We start from the raw sequence: 23,837 nt of genomic DNA, 5'->3' as shown, positions 1-23,837 counted from the left end.
TGCTACAAAGGCAAATAAAATAATGGAATGCATTAAAAGAGGCATAGATGCTCATGAGGAGAACATAATTTTACCTCTATACAAGTCACTAGTTCGACCACACTTAGAATACTGTGCACTAGAGTTGAGCGACCTTGACCTTTTTAGAGTCGAGCCGGGTTTTGCGAAACCCGACTATGTCCAAAGTCGGGTCGAGTGAAATCGGCCGATTATGACGTAAAGTCGGGATCGACCGAAACACGAAACCCAATGCAAGTCAATGGGGCAGCATAGTCGGCAGTGAGTGGGGGCCAGGAAAACACCTAGAGTGGCCATTTTAATGTCAAAACCATCCATTCTTCTTAATGAAGCTTGTCAAGCGTAATTTACCTTATAATAATTGGAAGGCATTTGAAATTGGGGGTCATTTGGCTAAAGTTGTGGGGGGTAGGGCTGGTTCAAGTAATTAGTGGGCCCAGGAAATCTGGACCACGTCACGGCAGTGGAGCAGGGAGAGGTAAGTATTTCAACTTTGCAAGTGCTGTGAACCTGAGCAAGCAGGGGGGGCCCACTCGTTGGCATTGGCACTGGCACAGGGCCCCTCAAAGTACAGCGGTGTGTTTGCACGGCGGGGGCGCCTCCCACCGGCAGCAACACTTTTGCGTACTATGAGAGGCCCTGTGCCAGTGACGTCGCCAACTAGTATTCCTCCCCCCACCTGATGAAGGAACCTGCACTTTCATCTGCACCTTCCTCTTTGTCCCCGTGTAAGGTGGTATGGTATGCGGGAAGAGCAACCTGACTTTCAGCAGGGTCACAATGTTGTTGTGTAGCGTGCACGGGGAATGTTGCGTTATGGGTCAATGTACCAGCAGACTCATCTATCACTGGCTGGGCAATGGGCACGATGAAGTGGAAACACAGATATAGGCCCAAAGAAGAAAGTGGGCTAAATGCAGTTCAAAATTGGTAACACAGGAATAACCAGGGGGCATTGCAGTGGAGGACAACTGGAATGAGAGGCTGACACAGAGAGTAGGGCCAAATCAGTAAGTAGTCGAAATGCAGTTCAAAATTGGCAACCGTAGTAAACAGGCGGCACAGCTTTGTTCAGTGGAGGAGAACAGCAAGGAGTGGCAGACACCGATAGTAGGCCCCAAACCAACTAGTACGCCAAATGCAGTTGTTCCATTTAACCACAATTTAATGAGAGCCTGAAGATAGAAGCTCAGGAAAGGCAACCTGGGGAACACCTTGGAGTGTAACACACCATCTCTCTCCACCCCATACCCATTTTGTATGGCCTAATGCAGTGTACTTTTCTACAACTACTAAACGAGAGTCGGAAGACCGAAGCAATGGCAAGGAAACCTGGGGAACACCTTAGAGTGTAACACACCCTCTCTCTACACCCCATACCCAATTTGAAGGCCTAATGCAGTGTAGTTTCCAAGAACTACTAAACGAGAGCCGGAAGATCGAAGCTCAGGAAAGGCAACCTGGGGAACACCTTGGAGTGTAACACACCCTCTCGCTACACCCCATACCCAATTTGAAGGCCTAATGCAGCGTAGTTTCCAACAACTACTAAACGAGAGCCGGAAGATCGAAGCTCAGGAAAGGCAACCTGGGGAACACCTTGGAGTGTAACACACCCTCTCTCTACACCCCATACCCAATTTGAAGGCCTAATGCAGTGTAGTTTCCAAGAACTACTAAACGAGAGCCGGAAGATCGAAGCTCAGGAAAGGCAACCTGGGGAACACCTTGGAGTGTAACACACCCTCTCGCTACACCCCATACCCAATTTGAAGGCCTAATGCAGCGTAGTTTCCAACAACTACTAAACGAGAGCCGGAAGATCGAAGCTCAGGAAAGGCAACCTGGGGAACACCTTGGAGTGGAACACACCATCTCTCTACACCCCATACCCAATTTGAAGGCCTAATGCAGAGTAGTTTCCAAGAACTACTAAACGAGAGCCGGAAGATCGAAGCTCAGGAAAGGCAACCTGGGGAACACCTTGGAGTGTAACACAACGTCTCTCTACACGACGGAAGGGCTGATTCTTAGGAAGGAAGGCTGTTGGAAATAAGCATTGCGCGTCCGAGGGTGATTATATTCTTATTAGGTATATACTCACCCTCGGACGCGCCCTGCTTCTTTATTTGGAATGAATGTTTATTTGCAATGTGGTGTTGACTTTCTCTATTATTTTGGTAATTAATGATTTTATTATTTTCATTATTTTGCATCTTCTCGGCAATAATATAAAGAAGACGCGACAGGACAACACTCGGTGGATGCCATATGTGTGTTTTCAATTTAAAAAAACTTTCAGTTAACTACTTGCAGGAGAAAGTAATTGTAGCTGGTGGCCATTTTTAGTACTGTACCAGATTAGAGTTGTGTGTTTGTTTTTAATGTTAAAATGTCTGCATTTGATATCTCACCAGTATTTTCTTTTTTATAAGCAAAATACTTATTTTTATATTTTCTGATGTTGGTTCCAGGGGTACACGGCCAGCAGTGCCCTGGTCAGTGTAGTAGTAGTTGAAAGAATGGACCGCAGACAGGCATCGAAGGCCTAAAATAATAACACATGGCTGTAGGCAATTTTAAATTGGTTCCAGGGGTACACGGACAGCAGTGGTGTGGTCAGTGGAGGCCTAGTGGAAGGAGTGACCGCAGACAGGCATCGAAGGCCTAAAATAATAACACATGGCTGTAGGCAATTTTAAATTGGTTCCAGGGGTACACGGACAGCAGTGGTGTGGTCAGTGGAGGCCTAGTGGAAGGAGTGACCGCAGACAGGCATCGAAGGCCTAAAATAATAACACATGGCTGTAGGCAATTTTAAATTGGTTCCAGGGGTACACGGGCAGCAGTGACCTGGTCAGTGTAGTAGTAGTTGAAAGAATGGACCGCAGACAGGCATCGAAGGCCTAAAATAAAAAAATTGGGCTGGCTGTAGGCAATTTTAAATTGGTTCCAGGGGTACACGGGCAGCAGTGGTGTGGTCAGTGGAGGCCTAGTGGAAGGAGTGACCGCAGACAGGCATCGAAGGCCTAAAATAATAACACATGGCTGTAGGCACTTTTAAATTGGTTCCAGGGGTACACGGGCAGCAGTGGTCTGGTCAGTGGAAGTCTAGTGGAAGGAGTGACCGCAGACAGGCTTCGAAGGCCTAACATAACAAAATTGGGCTGGCTGTAGGCACTTTAAATTGGTTCCAGGGGTACATGGGCAGCAGTGTATGGTCAGTGGAAGTCTAGTGGAAGGAGTGACGGCAGACAGTCTTCGAAGGCCTAACATAACAAAATTGGGCTGACTGTAGGCACTTTTAAATTGGTTCCAGGGTAACACGGCCAGCAGTGGCCTGGTCAGTGTAGTAGTTGTAGAAAGAAGGGACCGCAGACAGGCTTCGAAGGCCTAACATAACAAAAATGTCAAAACAATGGTATTGTCAGTGCCAGGCATTGAAGGATGTCAGCGGCTAGACTACACATTGGTGAAGCTGTGAGAGATAATTTTGCTAGTGGTAGAGCACTGTTTGAGCTGGGGGGGGGAACTGTCTTGTGGCCGGCGGTACAGGCACAGGGCCCCTCATATTACAACGGTGTGTCTGACGTTGGGTGCGCACCACCACCGCCAGAGACACTTTATTGTACTATGAGGGACCCAGTGGCAGTGCCGTCGACCAAAAGCGGCCACACCCACCTCTTCAGACAAACAGCACTCTCAAGGGTCCAAGCGCAAAGTGGCGATAGCACGGCCCCGTGTGGGGAGTTTGGCCATTTCGTGAGGTGGAAACATGTCGTATGCTGGACAATCAGGTGAAGAAAATTACGAGATTGGAAAAGTCATTCAGAATAGTCCACAGGCAAGACCTTTTCATAGGAAAGCTAGGTGTCAGCCGGGCAGGGTGGGGCAAAAGATTTTGAAATCCAGTTGTGGTTCATTTTAATGAAGGTTAGATCATCTACATTTTGGGTAGCCAGACGAGTCCTTTTTTCTGTTAGTATTGAACCTGCAGCACTGAATACTCTTTCTGATAGGACACTAGCTGCCGGGCAAGCAAGCTCCTGCAATGCATATTCTGCCAATTCTGGCCAGGTGTCTAATTTGGATGCCCAGTAATCAAATGGGAATGACGGTTGAGGGAGAACGTCGATAAGGGATGAAAAATAGTTTGTAACCATACTGGACAAATGTTGTCTCCTGTCACTTTGAATTGATGCTGCAGTACCTGTCCTGTCTGCGGTCATAGAAAAATCACTCCACAACCTGGTCAGAAAACCCCTCTGTCCAACGCCACTTCTGATTTCTGCCCCTCTAACACCTCTGGTCTGCTGGCCCCTGGAGCTCGTGTGAGAACGATCACGGGCGCTGTGTGCAGGGAATGCCAGAAGCAAACGGTCAACAAGAGTTGATTGTTTTGTTGCTAATATTAGTTCCAAGTTCTCATGTGGCATAATATTTTGCAATTTGCCTTTATAGCGAGGATCAAGGAGGCAGGCCAACCAGTAATCGTCATCGTTCATCATTTTTGTAATGCGTGTGTCCCTTTTGAGGATACGCAAGGCATAATCCGCCATGTGGGCCAAAGTTCCCGTTGTCAAATCTGCGGTTGTGCTTGGTTGAGGGGCAGTTGCAGGCAAATCTACGTCACTTGTGTCCCTCAAAAAACCAGAACCCGGCCTTGCCACGCCACCAATTTCCCGTGCCCCCGGGAAAGCTTCCTCATTAAAAATATACTCATCCCCATCATCCTCCTCATCCTCCACCTCCTCTTCGCCCGGTACCTCGTCATGTACACTGCCCTGACCAGACAATCGCTGACTGTCATCAAGGCTTTCCTCTTCCTCTGGTGCAGACGCCTGATCCTTTATGTGCGTCAAACTTTGCATCAGCAGACGCATTAGGGGGATGCTCATGCTTATTATGGCGTTGTCTGCACTAACCAGCCGTGTGCATTCCTCAAAACACTGAAGGACTTGACACATGTCTTGAATCTTCGACCACTGCACACCTGACAACTCCATGTCTGCCATCCTACTGCCTGCCCGTGTATGTGTATCCTCCCACAAAAACATAACAGCCCGCCTCTGTTCGCACAGTCTCTGAAGCATGTGCAGTGTTGAGTTCCACCTTGTTGCAACGTCTATGATTAGGCGATGCTGGGGAAGGTTCAAAGAACGCTGATAGGTCTGCATACGGCTGGAGTGTACAGGCGAACGGCGGATATGTGCGCAAAGTCCACGCACTTTGAGGAGCAGGTCGGATAACCCCGGATAACTTTTCAGGAAGCACTGCACCACCAGGTTTAAGGTGTGAGCCAGGCAAGGAATGTGTTTCAGTTGGGAAAGGGAGATGGCAGCCATGAAATTCCTTCCGTTATCACTCACTACCTTGCCTGCCTCAAGATCTACAGTGCCCAGCCACGACTGCGTTTCTTGCTGCAAGAACTCGGACAGAACTTCCGCGGTGTGTCTATTGTCGCCCAAACACTTCATAGCCAATACAGCCTGCTGACGTATGCCAGTAGCTGCCCCATAATGGGAGACCTGGTGTGCAACAGTGGCAGGTGCGGATGGAGTGTTTGTGCGACTGCGGTCTGTGGACGAGCTCTTGCTTCTGCAGGAGGACGAGGAGGAGGAGGAGGAGGGGGTGCGAACGGCTACAGACAACTGTTTACTAGACCGTGGGCTAGGCAGAACTGTCCCAAACTTGCTGTCCCCTGTGGACCCTGAATCCACCACATTTACCCAGTGTGCCGTGATGGACACGTAACGTCCCTGGCCATGCCTACTGGTCCATGCATCTGTTGTCAGGTGCACCTTTGTGCTCACAGATTGCCTGAGTGCATGGACGATGCGCTCTTTAACATGCTGGTGGAGGGCTGGGATGGCTTTTCTGGAAAAAAAGTGTCGACTGGGTAGCTCGTAGCGTGGTACAGCGTAGTCCATCAGGTCTTTGAAAGCTTCGCTTTCAACTAACCGGTAGGGCATCATCTCTAACGAGATTAGTCTAGCTATGTGGGCGTTCAAACCCTGTGTACGCGGATGCGAGGCTAAGTATTTCCTTTTTCTAACCATAGTCTCATGTAGGGTGAGCTGGACTGGAGAGCTGGAGATCGTGGAACTAGCGGGGGTGCCGGTGGACATGGCAGACTGAGAGACGGTGGGAGATGGTATTGTTGCCGCCGGTGCCCTAGATGCAGTGTTTCCTACTACGAAACTGGTGATTCCCTGACCCTGACTGCTTTGGCCTGGCAAAGATACCTGCACAGATACAGCAGGTGGTGCGCTAAATGGTGGTCCTACACTGCCGGAAGGGATGTTGCGTTGATGACTAGCTTCATTGGCCGAGGGTGCAACAACCTTAAGGGACGTTTGGTAGTTAGTCCAAGCTTTCAAATGCATGGTGGTTAAATGTCTATGCATGCAACTAGTATTGAGACTTTTCAGATTCTGACCTCTGCTTAAGGAAGTAGAACATTTTTGACAGATGACTTTGCGCTGATCAATTGGATGTTGTTTAAAAAAATGCCAGACTGCACTCTTTCTAGCATCGGATACCTTTTCAGGCATTGCAGACTGAGCTTTAACCGGATGGCCACGCTGTCCTCCACCAGGTTTTGGCTTTGCCACGCGTTTTGGGCAAGATACGGGCCCGGCAGATGGAACCTGTGGCGATGTTGATGCCTGCTGCGGCCCCTCCTCCTCCTCTGCTTCAGAACTGCTGCCGCCTGCACCCTGTTCCCCCAATGGCTGCCAATCGGGGTCAAGAACTGGGTCATCTAATAACTCTTCTTGTACCTCCTGCGCAACTTCGTCTGTGTCACCGTGTCGTTCGGTGGTATAGCGTTCGTGATGGGGCAACATAGTCTCATCAGGGTCTGATTCTTGATCAGCACCCTGCGAGGGCAATGTTGTGGTCTGAGTCAAAGGACCAGCATAGTAGTCTGGCTGTGGCTGTGCGTCAGTGCACTCCATGTCAGATTCAATTTGTAATGGGCATGGACTGTTAACTGCTTCACTTTCTAAGCCAGGGACGGTATGTGTAAAGAGCTCCATGGAGTAACCCGTTGTGTCGCCTGCTGCATTCTTCTCTGTTGTTGTTTTTGCTGAAGAGGACAAGGAAGTGACTTGTCCCTGACCGTGAACATCCACTAACGACGCGCTGCTTTTACTTTTACCAGTTTCACGAGATGAGGCAAAAGAGCTAGAGGCTGAGTCAGCAAGATAAGCCAAAACTTGCTCTTGCTGCTCCGGCTTTAAAAGCGGTTTTCCTAATCCCAGAAAAGGGAGCGTTCGAGGCCTTGTGTAGCCGGACGACGAACCTGGCTCCACAGCTCCAGACTTAGGTGCAATATTTTTTCCCCCACGACCACCTGATGCTCCACCACTACCACTACCCTCATTACCAGCTGACAATGAACGCCCCCGGCCACGACCTCTTCCACTAGACTTCCTCATTGTTTTAAAAACGTAACCAAACTAACGTTATTTGTTGCAGTCACACAACTTACACGGTGAGCTATAACTTCTGTATGATTTAGCTACCCCTTTACAGGTTGGTGAGACCACAGCGAAAATCAGGCCCAATGTTACACACTCTTTTTTTGGTGGCTGCAAATTAGAGAGATGCCCCACACGCAGGACTGTCACTGAAGCACAAATGTTAATATTAATGTCACACTATTATTTTTTTTTTATTTTTATTTTTTTCAGGAACACTTTAGAAACCCCCCAAAAAAAAAAAAATAGATTTTTGCAGGGAGAATTTAGAAAACAAATGTAACAAACTATATGCTTTCTATGGGCCACTGAGTGAGAGATGACGCACACAGGAATCAGGAGTGGCACACAAGCCCAGAGGCCAATATTTTTCTACCAATGATTGATGGAGTTATTTTCTCTGGTAGATTTTGGAACCCAAATCAAGGAAAAAAAATGTAGGCTTTCTATGGACCACAATTGGAGAGAGAGAGAGAGAGAGATGGCACACCCAGGAGTCAAGACTGGCACACAAGCAGAAAGGCCAATATTAATCTCCCACTGTTTTTTTTGGTTGTTTTTTTTTTTTTTTTTTTCAGGGAGACTTTAGAAAAAAAAATAATAAAAAAAATATGATTTTATCAGGAAGAATTTAGAAACCAAATAAAATAAAATAATTTTTTCAGGGAGAATTTAGAAAACAAATAAAACCAAAAATAGGCGTTCTATGGCCCACTGACTGAGAGATGACGCACACAGGAGTCAGGAGTGGCACACAAACCCAGAGGCCAATATTTTTCTACCAATGATTGATGTAGTTATTTTCTCTGGTAGATTTTAGAACCCAAATCAAGGAAAAAAAATATAGGCTTTCTATGGACCACAATTGGAGAGAGAGAGAGAGAGAGAGAGAGAGAGAGAGAGAGAGAGAGAGATGGCACACCCAGGAGTCAAGACTGGCACACAAGCAGAAAGGCCAATATTAATCTCCCACTGTTTTTTTGGTTGTTTTTTTTTTTTTTTTTTTTCAGGGAGACTTTAGAAATAAAAATAATAAAAAAAATATGATTTTATCAGGAAGAATTTAGAAACCAAATAAAATAAAATGATTTTTTCAGGGAGAATTTAGAAAACAAATAAAACCAAAAATATGCGTTCTATGGCCCACTGACTGAGAGAGAGAGAGAGATGGAACGCTTAGTACTGGCACACAAGCCCAAAGGGCAATATTAATCTCCCTTTTTTTTTCCAGGGAGAATTTCTGAAACCCAAAAAAAAAATAAAATAGGCTTTCTATGGCCCACTATTTGTGAGAGAGATGGGACGCTCAGGACTGGCACAGATGGCACGCTCAGGACTGGCACAGAAGCCCAGAGGCCAATATTAATCTCCCTTTTTTTCTGGGAGAATTTATAAAACCAAAAAAATATTTAAATAGGCTTTCTATGGCCCACTATTTGTGAGAGAGATGGCACGCTCAGGACTGGCACAGATGGCACGCTCACAACTGGCACAGAAGCCCAGAGGCCAATATTAATCTCCCTTTTTTTCTGGGAGAATTTATAAAACCAAAAAAATATTTAAATAGGCTTTCTATGGCCCACTATTTGTGAGAGAGATGGCACGCTCAGGACTGGCACAGATGGCACGCTCACAACTGGCACACAAGCCCAGAGGCCAATATTAATCTCCCTTTTTTCAGGGAAAATTTATAAAACCAAAAAAAAAATTAAATAGGCTTTCTATGGCCCACTATTTGTGAGAGAAATGGCACGCTCAGGACTGGCACAGATGGCACGCTCACAACTGGCACACAAGCCCAGAGGCCAATATTAATCTCCCTTTTTTCAGGGAAAATTTATAAAACCAAAAAAAAAATTAAATAGGCTTTCTATGGCCCACTATTTGTGAGAGAGATGGGACGCTCAGGACTGGCACAGATGGCACGCTCAGGACTGGCACAGAAGCCCAGAGGCCAATATTAATCTCCCTTTTTTTCAGGGAGAATTTATAAAACCCAAAAAAAAATAAAATAGGCTTTCTATGGCCCACTATTTGTGAGAGAGATGGCACACTCAGGACTGGCACACAAGCCCAAAGGCCAATATTAATCTCCCACTGTATTTTTATCAGGGAGAATTTATACACCCCACAAAAAAAAATACAGAAAAATGAAAAGGCTTTCTATGGCCCACTATGTGAGAGAGATGGCACACACAGGGATGGCACTCTAGCAGAAATGCCAAATTGCCAATCTTAATCTCCCACCAAAAAAAAAAAAAAAAAAAAAACAGGGAATGTCCTACAATTACTATCTCCCTGCCTGCAGTAATCTCAGCCAGGTATGGCAGGCAGCTACTATCTCCCTGCCTGCAGTAATCTCAGCCAGGTATGGCAGGCAGCAATAAGGAGTGGACTGATGCACAAATGAAATAAAAAGTGTGGACAAACAAAAAAGATAGCTGTGCAGAAAGGAAGGAACAAGAGGATTTGTGCTTTGAAAAAAGCAGTTGGTTTGCACAGCGGCGTACACACAGCAATGCAGCTATCAGGGAGCCTTCTAGGGCAGCCCAATGAGCTACAGCGCTGAGGGGAAAAAAAAAAAAAAAAAAAATTCCACTGTCCCTGCACACCGAGGGTGGTGTTGGACAGTGCAAATCGCTGCAGCACAAGCGGTTTTGTGGTTAATGGACCCTGCCTAACGCTATCCCTGCTTCTGACAAAGCGGCAGCAACCTCTCCCTAAGCTCAGATCAGCAGCAGTAAGATGGCGGTCGGCGGGAACGCCTCTTTATAGCCCCTGTGACGTCGCAGACAGCAAGCCAATCACTGCAATGCCCTTCTCTAAGATGGTGGGGACCAGGACCTATGTCATCACGCTGCCCACACTCTGCGTTTACCTTCATTGGCTGAGAAATGGCGCTTTTCGCGTCATTGAAACGCGACTTTGGCGCGAAAGTCGCGTACCGCATGGCCGACCCCGCACAGGGGTCGGATCGGGTTTCATGAAACCCCGACTTAGCCAAAAGTCGGCGACTTTTGAAAATGTTCGACCCGTTTCGCTCAACCCTACTGTGCACAGTTCTGGTCTCCGGTGTATAAGAAAGACATAGCTGAACTGGAGCGGGTGCAGAGAAGAGCGACCAAGGTTATTAGAGGACTGGGGGGTCTGCAATACCAAGATAGGTTATTACACTTGGGGCTATTTAGTTTGGAAAAACGAAGACTAAGGGGTGATCTTATTTTAATGTATAAATATATGAGGGGACAGTACAAAGACCTTTCTGATGATCTTTTTAATCATAGACGTGAGACAGGGACAAGGGGGCATCCTCTACATCTGGAGGAAAGAAGGTTTAGGCATAATAACAGACGCGGATTCTTTACTGTAAGAGCAGTGAGACTATGGAACTCTCTGCCATATGATGTTGTAATGAGTGATTCATTACTTAAATTTAAGAGGTGATTGGATGCCTTTCTTGAAAAGTATAATGTTACAGGGTATATATACTAGATTCCTTGATAGGGCGTTGATCCAGGGAACTAGTCTGATTGCCGTATGTGGAGTCGGGAAGGAATTTTTTTCCCCAAAGTGGAGCTTACTATTTGCCACATGGTTTTTTTTGCCTTCCTCTGGATCAACATGTTAGGGCTTGAACTAGATGGACTTAAAGTCTTCCTTCAACCTTAATAACTATGTTATCCCCTACATCATGCTGCTGTCAGACTACACAAAAAAACCTGCTGACAAATTCTCTTGAAAGCAAAGATTGTCAGCATTCCTCAGCATATGTATGATGTCTATGGTTTTCATTAGACTAGTAAAGATGTGCAAAAATAGACATGCACAGTTAAATGTCTACATTTTCTTTTCCACTTTTCAATAAAATTCAACACCCTTCCAAAAATTACCTGTTATGGCTAGCGGAACACCCCGAGTATTGAGAGATAGATACGAGGTGCGTTCACAGCCCGGGGTCCACCATGCAGAGATACTTGCTGCTAAGTAATGGCGGATGGACACTGAGCTCACATGTGGGTTAACCTCACCCCGTGTGAAATGTATGCGACCTCTGTTGATTCACAGAGTCACGCGGTACGCAGAAAACTATTACCCTAACTAGGGTTGTGCTTGCTCTGGAACTCTTCTGTGCTAACCGCACACATGAAGGAACCAGATGCTAAGCCAAGGCTAATTGCCCCCACTGACGCTAGCTGCCTGCCTGAGTGTACAGCCCCAGAGCTAAACAGACTCTCCACATATGACTGAGTGGTAGAGTATCCACTGGCAACAGCCAAACACAATTGATACTAGCGCATGGCTGTGCGGCCATGCAAATCTTTTATAGTTGTAGCTTCTTCAGGACCTTCCTAGTGGACCAATAGGAGCTGCAACAGGACCTGAGCATGTGACCCCCGACCTCCAATGAAAGGTCTTCCTTTGGGCATGCTCAGAAGGAGAAAAGCATGACTTAGTCCCAGAAGCGTCTGCTCACCGCTGACCAGTACTGGCTACAATGGCTGAGCCTGGAAGGGCAGCAGTAACCAAACGCACAGTATCTGCCTGAGCAGGCTCCACGGCGGCTAGAGAAGAAAGGGAGACCACAGTGGAGGTTTTTCGAGATTCCCCCTGTGCAGCGGCGGGAACTTGAGACCTAACATTACTAAATAAAAATGGTATTTTTTTTTATTTAAAAAATACACAATTTTTCCACCCTTTCACAAAAATGATTGCACAAGAAATGCAAAAACTCAGTACAATTTGTTATGACAAGCAAGCACAATATCTGACAATGATTTCAGATTTTTTTTTCTTTGCAAAAATTATTATTATTATTTATTATTATAGCACCATTTATTCCATGGCGCTTTACATGTGAGGAGTGGTATACATAATAACAAACAAGTACAATAATCTTGAACAATACAAGTCACAACTGGTACAGGAGGAGAGAGGAACCTGCCCCCGAGGGCTCACAATCTACAAGGGATGGTTGAGGATACAGTAGGTGAGGATAGAACTGGTCATGCAGTGGTTTGGTTGATCGGTGGTTATTGTAGGTTGTAGTCTTGTCAGAAGAGGTGAGTCTTCAGGTTCTTTTTGAAGGTTTTGATGGTAGAATTATTGTGCTTTCTTGCTGCAGCTTTCTAATGCATTGTGAAACAAGAACAAAATATTATATTTGTAATTCAAATGCAGCTACGCTTCATTACTGAAAAGCCACACTGACTTTGAAACTCCTGCTGGCTCCGGTCCTATGTACAGTATATCTCTAACCCCCCATCAATTGAATTTCTGTATTAGGCCACGTTCATACGTTCAATATTTGCACAGTATTTAACATCAGTATTTGTAAGCCAAAATCATTGGTGGAACAATCAGAGGAAAAGTATAAGGCTGGAGTCACACTCGAGTATGGTGTCCGATATGAGAGCATCGAATGCGATATGCTAATGACCCTCGGCTCATGCTCTGCTGAAAGCGGGAGGCGAGTGTCATGCTACTGTACTCCGATCCTCTCGTACAGACTAGTCGGAGAAAGTAATTTTTCCATCTCCTCTGATTCCGGCGTCGGCGTATATTGCACCGTACTCGCGTGATATCTGAGTGCTGTGCTTTGTGTCACTTGCACCCATACACTTATAAGGGTGCAAGTGAGCCGAGACTCAGATGAATCTCGGTGCCAATTGCAGCATACTGCGATTTCACACACAAGCAGAATACAGCAGAGATAAAATATGCTGCTCAGGATTTCCCCATAGAGTAACACTGGGTCGAGTGCTATGCAATATTTTATCGCATAGCACTCGGCCATATGGTACGGTAGTATGACTCAAGCCTAAGAGAAACATGTGCACTACTTCTACATTTTTCACCCACTTCTGATTTTGGCTTACAAATACTGGTGTAAAATACTGACCAAATACTGAACGTGTGAACGTGGCCTTATTCTCACATTACGGCTGACGTCACACTATCAGTATTTGGTCAGTATTTTACATCAGTATTTGTAAGCCAAAACCAGGAGTGGAACAAATAGAGGAAAAGTATAATAGAAACATATGCACCACTTCTGCATTTATCACGCACTCCTGGTTTTGGCTTACAAATACTGATGTAAAATACTGACCAAATACTGCTAGTGTGACGGCAGCCTTCTAGTCTGATCTTCTTCACTGCTGCAGTTATACAAAACTTTACTATCTGAAGTATTTAACCAATATTGCTGTGCTCTACTTTACGGCCGGCGCTGACAGTCAGTGCAGGGAAACTGACGGCGGGGGACATGACAGACATCGGAATGTGAGTATGTACTGTTTTTTTTTTAACTTTTACAATGGTAACCAGGGTAAATATCGGGTTGCTAAGCGTGGCCCTGCGCTTAGTAACCCGATATTTACCCTGGTTAAAAGTGAACACATCGCTGCATCACACTCGCCGATCCAGCGATGACAGCGGGTGATCAGCGACCAAAAAAGGTCCTGATCATTCCCCAACGACCAACGATCTCCCAGCAGGGGCCTGATCGTTGGTCGCTGTCACACATAACGAGATCTGTTATGATAGGCAATTCAGGAACACAATGTACATAGCGATCAGAGCACACACAGTGATCTGACAGCAACCCAAAATAACAGAACGAGCTCTGAGACGTGGGAACTCTGTAGACCGCAATTCCTAATCCTCTCCAAACACAACTAGAGGCAGCTGTGGATTGCGCCTAACGCTCCCTATGCAACTCGGCACAGCCTGAGAAACTAACTAGCCTGAAGATAGAAAAATAAGCCTACCTTGCCTCAGAGAAATACCCCAAAGGAAAAGGCATCCCCCAACATATAATGACTGTGAGTAAGATGAAAAGACAAACGTAGGGATGAAATAGATTCAGCAAAGTGAGGCCCGATATTCTAGACAGAGTGAGGATAGGAAAGATAACTTTGCGGTCTACACAAAACCCTAAAGAAAATCACGCAAAGGGGGCAAAAAGACCCTCCGTACCGAACTAACGGCACGGAGGTACACCCCTTGCGTCCCAGAGCTTCCAGCAAAACAAATAGACAAGCTGGACAGAAAAAATAGCAACAAATAGCAGAGAAGCACTTAGCTATGCAGAGCAGCAGGCCACAGGAATGATCCAGAGAAACACAAGTCCAACACTGGAACATTGACAGGAAGCATGAATCAAAGCATTAGGTGGAGTTAAGTAGAGAAGCAGCCAACGACCTCACCAGATCACCTGAGGGAGGAAACTCAGAAGCTGCAGTACCACTTTCCTCCACAAACGGAAGCTCCCAGAGAGAATCAGCCGAAGTACCACTTGTGACCACAGGAGTGAACTCTGCCACAGAATTCACAACAGTACCCCCCCCTTGAGGAGGGGTCACCGAACCCTCACCAGAGCCCCCAGGCCGACCAGGATGAGCCACATGAAAGGCACGAACAAGATCGGGAGCATGGACATCAGAAGCAAAAACCCAGGAATTATCTTCCTGAGCATAACCCTTCCATTTAACCAGATACTGGAGTTTCCGTCTCGAAACACGAGAATCCAAAATCTTCTCCACAATATACTCCAATTCCCCCTCCACCAAAACCGGGGCAGGAGGGTCAACAGATGGAACCATAGGTGCCACGTATCTCCGCAACAATGACCTATGGAATACGTTATGTATGGAAAAAGAATCTGGGAGGGTCAGACGAAAAGACACAGGATTAAGAACCTCAGAAATCCTATACAGACCAATAAAACGAGGTTTAAACTTAGGAGAGGAAACCTTCATAGGAATATGACGAGAAGATAACCAAACCAGATCCCCAACACGAAGTCGGGGACCCACACGGCGTCTGCGATTAGCGAAAAGTTGAGCCTTCTCCTGGGACAAGGTCAAATTGTCCACTACCTGAGTCCAAATCTGCTGCAACCTGTCCACCACAGTATCCACACCAGGACAGTCCGAAGACTCAACCTGTCCTGAAGAGAAACGAGGATGGAACCCAGAATTGCAGAAAAACGGTGAAACCAGGGTAGCCGAGCTGGCCCGATTATTAAGGGCGAACTCAGCCAAAGGCAAAAAGGACACCCAGTCATCCTGATCAGCAGAAACAAAGCATCTCAGATATGTTTCCAAGGTCTGATTGGTTCGTTCGGTCTGGCCATTAGTCTGAGGATGGAAAGCCGAGGAAAAAGACAAGTCAATGCCCATCCTACCACAAAAGGCTCGCCAAAACCTCGAAACAAACTGGGAACTTCTGTCAGAAACAATATTCTCTGGAATGCCATGCAAACGAACCACATGCTGGAAGAACAAAGGCACCAAATCAGAGGAGGAAGGCAATTTAGACAAGGGTACCAGATGGACCATCTTAGAAAAGCGATCACAGACCACCCAAATGACTGACATCTTTTGAGAAACGGGAAGGTCAGAAATAAAATCCATAGAGATATGTGTCCAAGGCCTCTTCGGGACCGGCAAGGGCAAAAGCAACCCACTGGCATGAGAACAGCAGGGCTTAGCCCGAGCACAAATCCCACAGGACTGCACAAAAGTACGCACATCCCGCGACAGAGACGGCCACCAAAAGGATCTAGCCACTAACTCTCTGGTACCAAAGATTCCAGGATGACCAGCCAACACCGAACAATGAAGTTCAGAGATAACTCTATTCGTCCACCTATCAGGGACAAACAGTTTCTCCGCTGGGCAACGATCAGGTTTATTAGCCTGAAATTTTTGCAGCACCCGCCGCAAATCAGGGGAGATGGCAGACACAATTACTCCTTCCTTGAGGATACCCGCCGGCTCAGATAAACCCGGAGAGTCGGGCACAAAACTCCTAGACAGAGCAACCGCCTTCACATTTTTAGAGCCCGGAAGGTACGAAATCACAAAGTCAAAACGGGCAAAAAACAACGACCAACGAGCTTGTCTAGGATTCAAGCGCTTGGCAGACTCGAGATAAGTCAAGTTCTTATGATCAGTCAATACCACCACGCGATGCTTAGCTCCTTCAAGCCAATGACGCCACTCCTCGAATGCCCACCTCATGGCCAGCAACTTTCGGTTGCCCACATCATAATTTCGCTCAGCAGGCGAAAACTTCCTGGAAAAGAAAGCGCATGGTTTCATCACTGAGCAATCAGAACCTCTCTGCGACAAAACAGCCCCTGCTCCAATCTCAGAAGCATCAACCTCGACCTGGAACGGAAGAGAAACATCTGGTTGACACAACACAGGGGCAGAAGAAAAACGACGCTTCAACTCTTGAAAAGCTTCCACAGCAGCAGAAGACCAATTGACCAAATCAGCACCCTTCTTGGTCAAATCGGTCAATGGTTTAGCAATACTAGAGAAATTGCAGATGAAGCGACGATAAAAATTAGCAAAGCCCAGGAACTTTTGCAGACTTTTCAGAGATGTCGGCTGAGTCCAATCATGGATGGCCTGGACCTTAACAGGATCCATCTCGATAGTAGAAGGGGAAAAGATGAACCCCAAAAATGAAACCTTCTGCACACCAAAGAGACACTTTGATCCCTTCACAAACAAAGAATTAGCACGCAGGACCTGAAAAACCGTTCTGACCTGCTTCACATGAGACTCCCAATCATCCGAGAAGATCAAAATGTCATCCAAGTACACAATCAGGAATTTATCCAGGTACTCTCGGAAGATGTCATGCATAAAGGACTGAAACACTGATGGAGCATTGGCAAGTCCGAACGGCATCACTAGATACTCAAAATGACCCTCGGGCGTATTAAATGCAGTTTTCCATTCATCGCCTTGCTTAATTCGCACCAGATTATACGCACCACGAAGATCTATCTTTGTGAACCAACTAGCCCCCTTAATCCGAGCAAACAGGTCAGATAACAATGGCAAGGGGTACTGAAATGTAACCGTGATCTTATTAAGAAGGCGGTAATCTATACAAGGTCTCAGCGAACCATCCTTCTTGGCTACAAAAAAGAACCCTGCTCCTAATGGCGACGATGACGGGCGAATATGCCCCTTCTCCAGGGATTCCTTCACATAACTGCGCATAGCGGTGTGCTCAGGTACGGATAAATTAAACAATCGACCTTTTGGGAATTTACTACCAGGAATCAAATTGATAGCACAATCACAATCCCTATGCGGAGGTAGGGTATCGGACTTGGGCTCATCAAATACATCCCGGTAATCAGACAAGAACTCTGGGACCTCAGAAGGGGTGGATGACAAAATTGCCAGAAATGGAACATCACCATGTACCCCCTGACAACCCCAGCTGGACACCGACATGGATTTCCAATCTAATACTGGATTATGGACTTGTAGCCATGGCAACCCCAACACGACCACATCATGCAGATTATGCAACACCAGAAAGCGAATATCCTCCTGATGTGCAGGAGCCATGCACATGGTCAGCTGGGTCCAGTACTGAGGCTTATTCTTGGCCAAAGGTGTAGCATCAATTCCTCTTAATGGAATAGGACACTGCAAGGGCTCCAAGAAAAACCCACAACGCTTAGCATAATCCAAGTCCATCAAATTCAGGGCAGCGCCCGAATCCACAAACGCCATGACAGAATATGATGACAAAGAGCATATCAAGGTAACGGACAGAAGAAATTTTGACTGTACTGTACCAATGGTGGCAAACCTAGCAAACCGCTTAGAGCGCTTAGGACAATCAGAAATGGCATGAGTGGAATCACCACAGTAGAAACACAGACCATTCAGACGTCTGTGTTCATGCCGTTCAACTCTGGACAAAGTCCCATCGCACTGCATAGGCTTAGGTTTAATCTCAGGTAATACCGCCAAATGGTGCACAGCTTCGACCGATCTGAATGGCCAAAGACATAGATTCATTCAGACCATCAGGCATAGGAAATCCCACCATGACATCTTTAAGGGCTTCAGAGAGACCCTTTCTGAAAATCGCTGCGATTGCAGCTTCATTCCATTGAGTGAGTACAGACCACTTTCTAAATTTCTGACAGTATACCTCTATCTCATCCTGACCCTGACACAAAGCCAGCAAATTTTTCACTGCCTGATCCACTGAATTAGGCTCATCATACAGCAATCCGAGCGCCAGGAAAAACGCATCAATATTACCCAATGCAGGATCTCCCGGCGCAAGGGAAAATGCCCAGTCTTGAGGGTCCCCACGCAAAAAAGAAATAATAATTCTCACTTGTTGAGCTGGGTCACCAGAGGAGTGAGGTTTCAAGGCCAAAAACAGCTTGCAATTATTTTTGAAATTCATAAACTTGACTCTATCACCAAAAAACAAATCAGGAATAGGAATTTTAGGTTCTAACATAGGCTTCTGAACCACCAAGTCTTGAATCTTTTGTACATTTATAACGAGATTATCCATTGAAGAGCACAGAAATGGCATGAGTGGAATCACCACAGTAGAAACACAGACCATTCAGACGTCTGTGTTCATGCCGTTCAACTCTGGACAAAGTCCCATCGCACTGCATAGGCTTAGGTTTAATCTCAGGTAATACCGCCAAATGGTGCACAGCTTTACGCTCACGCAAGCGTCGACCGATCTGAATGGCCAAAGACATAGATTCATTCAGACCATCAGGCATAGGAAATCCCACCATGACATCTAAATGATGAGTCTGGGTTTGGAAATTGCCTGTGGAACCTTGTCTGCTTGATTGCATTGTTTTAACCATTGAAACAAAGCAAAATTGATTCAGCTCAACCCTAGTCGGTCCCGATGTTTCTCGGATAACTGAAGCAGGGATCGCGTCTCTGCCAAATACCGTGGAGAACACTTTCAAGTGATGAGATCCAGCTTCAGTAGGTAAAATTTTAATGCTTTATTTCAATCCTTTTAAAACAGTAACATGACTGCTAATTGCATACCCAGCCAGGATTACCGGAGGAAGAGTGCCGAGTGAGGACCTGAATGCGTTTCGAACACGCAATGTGTTCTTAGACTTGGCAACGAGATCTTGTCTCCCGCTCAGCTCCTGAGATCTCAATTGCGCATGCGCCACCTCCAGCATAGTCCCACTCCTACCTCCATCGAACACCGCCTTCTGCAAGCCTGGGGCCTGCAGCATCTCCTGCCTCAACTGCCACCAGCTTCCTGCAACGGCGACCCTGCCACTTGGGACCCCGCTCCACTGCCATCCCCAGATAAGCTTACGAAATAGCATTATAAGATGCACCATCATTTTATTAAAACATTTTTTTCCTATTTTCGTCCCCAAAATTTGGGGTGCCTCTTATAATCTTCAAAATATGGTATTTATTTTTTACCACTAAAATAAAAATAAAAACCTTACCCAAAAAAATAATGAGTGTTGTTTCCCATGTGACTAAATTAAGAATTTTTTCTTGTTTTTTTTTGCACAATATCTGCTAAAATTATGTCATATAAAATTATAATTTGTGTCACAAAAAAAAAACCTTCATATGGTTTTGTTGAATGAAAATGTAAGAAAAAGGTACGAGTTTTTAAGGAGGGCGAAGAAAAAAAGAATACTCAAACATGAAAATCCCCCTGTAATGAAGGGGTTAAGCCATACTAGAAACAGAAAGTAATATAAGTAAAATATGACCCCCAAAAATGGGAGCCAGAGACCTTAGAAGATTATCGGTAATATTATATTCTGTAAGCATGTATTAATGATCGTCTTACTTTCTTTCCTGAGTGGAGTCATGCAGGCAAATGACAGATGTGAATGTAATAACGCAGAAATACAACGATCATGAGACATATCAATGAGGCTACAAACAGATTGTATAGACAGTAGAAATGTACTTAGAAAAGGCAACGCAAAAAGCCCATATGACAAAGCAAGTATGTGCCACGAAAGTGGAAGAAAGGGGAGAGTCATTGACAAACTTAATGGTGTGCTAAAGAAGTGTGAGCAAGTCTCTGAGATCCAATTCATGAAGTTGACTGTAAATTCACTTTGGTTTTACTACCCAGATCAGCAGACCTAAATCTTACATTGCAGCATGAGGGATCATTTTGAACTTATATTTACCTTAGCAGATGGCAAATTAGATAATATTTGCTATTCATATATAGTACATAAATATAGCATTTGTGGCAGCTGAACATAAAGATTTACTGAGCGAAGCACAAATGAGTAATGTATGGTTACGTGCACTTTCAGCTACAGAAGTGTATATCTACGGTATATACCTGCTGACAATGCACTAAATTTAGCCATCTTATAGACTGTAAGCTTGCGAGCAGGGACCTCACTCCTCCTGTAACTGATGAACTATGCGTTACTTTGTGATGTCTTTATTGGCGTTATATGAATAAAATTATTATTATTTTTTATTAGCATGCAAAAAATGTTGCCTAAAATGGTTTTAGAATAAATTACCTCAATTCTGTCTATTTGATCATATCACCTATGGCTCCATACCACCTCTTGTTTTTAAATATATACTGTGGTCATTTTCCTGAAGCTGCAGGGAACTAAACGGGAAAGGGGTTTTCGCTCAATGGTACCAACATCTAATGTGCACCCAGGCACCATAGCATCACCCCACTCCAGCCGCCAGCCTCCTGAAGCAGGGACCCTGCCGCCTGAAGTAGGGACCCTGCCTCCTGTGACCCCGCTCACCTGCCAACGACTCCTCCGGTAAGCTATCAATAAAACAGATTATAAGATGCATCACCATGTTATATTACAAAAAATGAAATAAAATTCCAACCCAAAATTTGGGGTGTCTTATAGTCCAGTGAATTTTGTAGTCCGCAAAATATCGTATATATACACTGCTAAAAAAAATAAAGGGAACAATTAAACAACACAATGTAACTCCAGGTCAATCACAATTCTGTGAAATCAACATGTCCAGTTATGAATCAACAACGATTGTGAATCAATTCCCAGTGCTGTTATGCAAATGGAACAGACAAGTAGAAATGATAGGCAATTAGCAAGACAACCCCCATAAAGGAGTGGTTCTGCAGGAGTGACCACAGACCATTTCTCTGTTCTCATCCTTTTTGCTGTTCTTTTGGTTACTTTTGCATTTTGTCGCTGCTCTCACCCCTAGTGGTACTGTATAGTAGCATGAGGCAGTGTCTACAACCCACGAAGTTGCTCAGGCAGTGCAGCCCATCCAGAATGCAAGGAGAAACAGGATAAGCAGTGCCAGACCCCTGCAAAATGACCTCCAGCAGGCCTCTAACATCCATGTGTCTGCTCAAACTGTCAGAAACAGACTCCATGAAGGTGGTGTGAGGGCCCAAAGCCCACAAATGGGTGTTGGGTTTACACCCCAACACCATGCAGGGTGATTGTTATTTGCCAGTGAACACCAAGATTGGCAGATTTGACAATGGAGCACTGTGCTCTTCATGGATGAGAGCAGGTTCACACTGAGCACATGTGACAGACATGACAAAGTCTGGATATGACGTGGAGAGCGTTCTGTTCCTGCAACATCCTCCAGCATGACCAGTTTGGCAATGGGTCAGTAATGGCGTGGGGTGGTATTTCTTTGGAGGACTGCACAGCCCTCCATGTGCTAGCCAGAGGTACCCTGACTGCCATTATGATCCAGGATGAGATCCCCAGATGCATTGTGAAACCATATGCAGGTGCAGTGGGCCCTGGGTTCTTCTAATGCATGACAATGCTAGGCCTCATGTGACTGAAGTGTGTCAGCAGTTCCTGCATGAAGAAGGCATTGATGTTATGGACTGGCCTGCCCGTTACACAGACCTGAATCCAAGAGAGCACACCTGGGACATCAAGTCTTTTTCCATTCACCAATGCATCATTGCACCACATACTGTCCGAGAGTCGACTGATGCTTTAAGCTATGTCTGGGAGGAGTTTCTTCAGTAGAACATCCGACCCTTCATCAAGAGCATGCCAAGGCAATGTAAGGAGGTCATGCAAGTACATGGAGGCCACACACATTACTGAACATAATTTCCTTGACTTGAGGCATTTCCACTGATGTTTGATCAGCCTGTAATTTCATTTTCCACTTTGATTTTGAGTATCATTCCAAATGCAGACCTCCATGGGATATGAATTTTGATTTTCAATGATCATTTTTATATCTTATTGTTCTCAACGTATTCCATTATATAATGAATAAAGATTTGCAACTGGAATATTTCATTTAGTGATATCTAGGTTGTGATATTTTAGTGTTCCCTTTAATTTTTTGAGCAGTGTATATATATTTTCATACATGTGAACAGTTAAGTAAGCTGAAGATGAAATGATCTCTAAAAGGCCTAAAGTTAAAGTTAATAATAATAATAATAATAATCTTTATTTTTATATAGCGCTAACATATTCCGCAGCGCTTTACAGTTGACACATTTAATTTGTATTTTAGGGGAAAAAAACATATATTTTTATATTTTTCATATTAAAAATTACAAAAAGGAAAATGGGTCCTGAAAAGGTTTGGGTACCCTGCATGGTTAGTACCTAGTAGCATTCCCTTTTCAAAGTATGACAGCTTGTAAATGCTTTTTGTAGCCAGACAAGAGTCTTTCAATTTTTGTTTGAGGGATTTTTATCCATTCTTTCTTGGAAAATTCTTTCAGATCCGTGAGATCTGGGTCGTCTTGCATACACTGCTATTTTGAGGTCTAACCATAGATTTTCAATGATTTTCAGATCAGGGGACTGTGAGAGCTATTGTAATGCATTCAGCTTGTGCCTTTTGATGTAGTCTATTGTGGATTTTTGATGTCTGTTTAGGATCATTATCCATTTGTAGAAGCAATCAGCTTTTCAGCTTCTGCATTTTTACAGATGGTGTTATGCTTGCATCGAGAATTTGTTGAAATTTCATTGAATCCATTCTTCCCTCTACCTGTAAAATATTTCTAGTGTCATTGGCTGCAACACAACTCCAAAGCTTGAGTGATCCACCCCCATACTTAATGGTTGACGAGATGCTCTTTTCCTGAAATTATGTGCCCTTTTTTTCCACACATCTCTTTTGTCTAAATGATCAAAGGTTTCTATTTTAACCTCATTGTTAGACAGGACTTATATCCAAAATGCCTCAGGCTTGTTTTGATGTTCTTTTGCATACTTCTGACACTGATTTTTATGATGTGGACACAGGAGAGGTTTTCTTCTGATGTCTCTTCCATAAAGCCATATTTCAGAAGAACACTGTACCAGAACTCCAGACTCTGCTAAGTCTTTCTGAAGGTCTTTTGCAGTCAAGCGTCTATAGCATTCCTACGAGCAACTCTCACTTAAATTTTGCTTGGTCTTCCAGACCTTATCTGGACCTCATCTATTCCTGTTAACTGCCATTTCTTAATTGCATTTAAAACTGAGGAAAGGGCAACTTGAAAATGCTTTGATGTCTTCTTATAGCA

Source organism: Ranitomeya imitator, chromosome 6 (assembly GCF_032444005.1).
Source record: "Ranitomeya imitator isolate aRanImi1 chromosome 6, aRanImi1.pri, whole genome shotgun sequence".
Taxonomy (NCBI): Eukaryota; Metazoa; Chordata; class Amphibia; order Anura; family Dendrobatidae; genus Ranitomeya; species Ranitomeya imitator.
Note: the sequence above shows the minus strand (reverse complement) of the source record.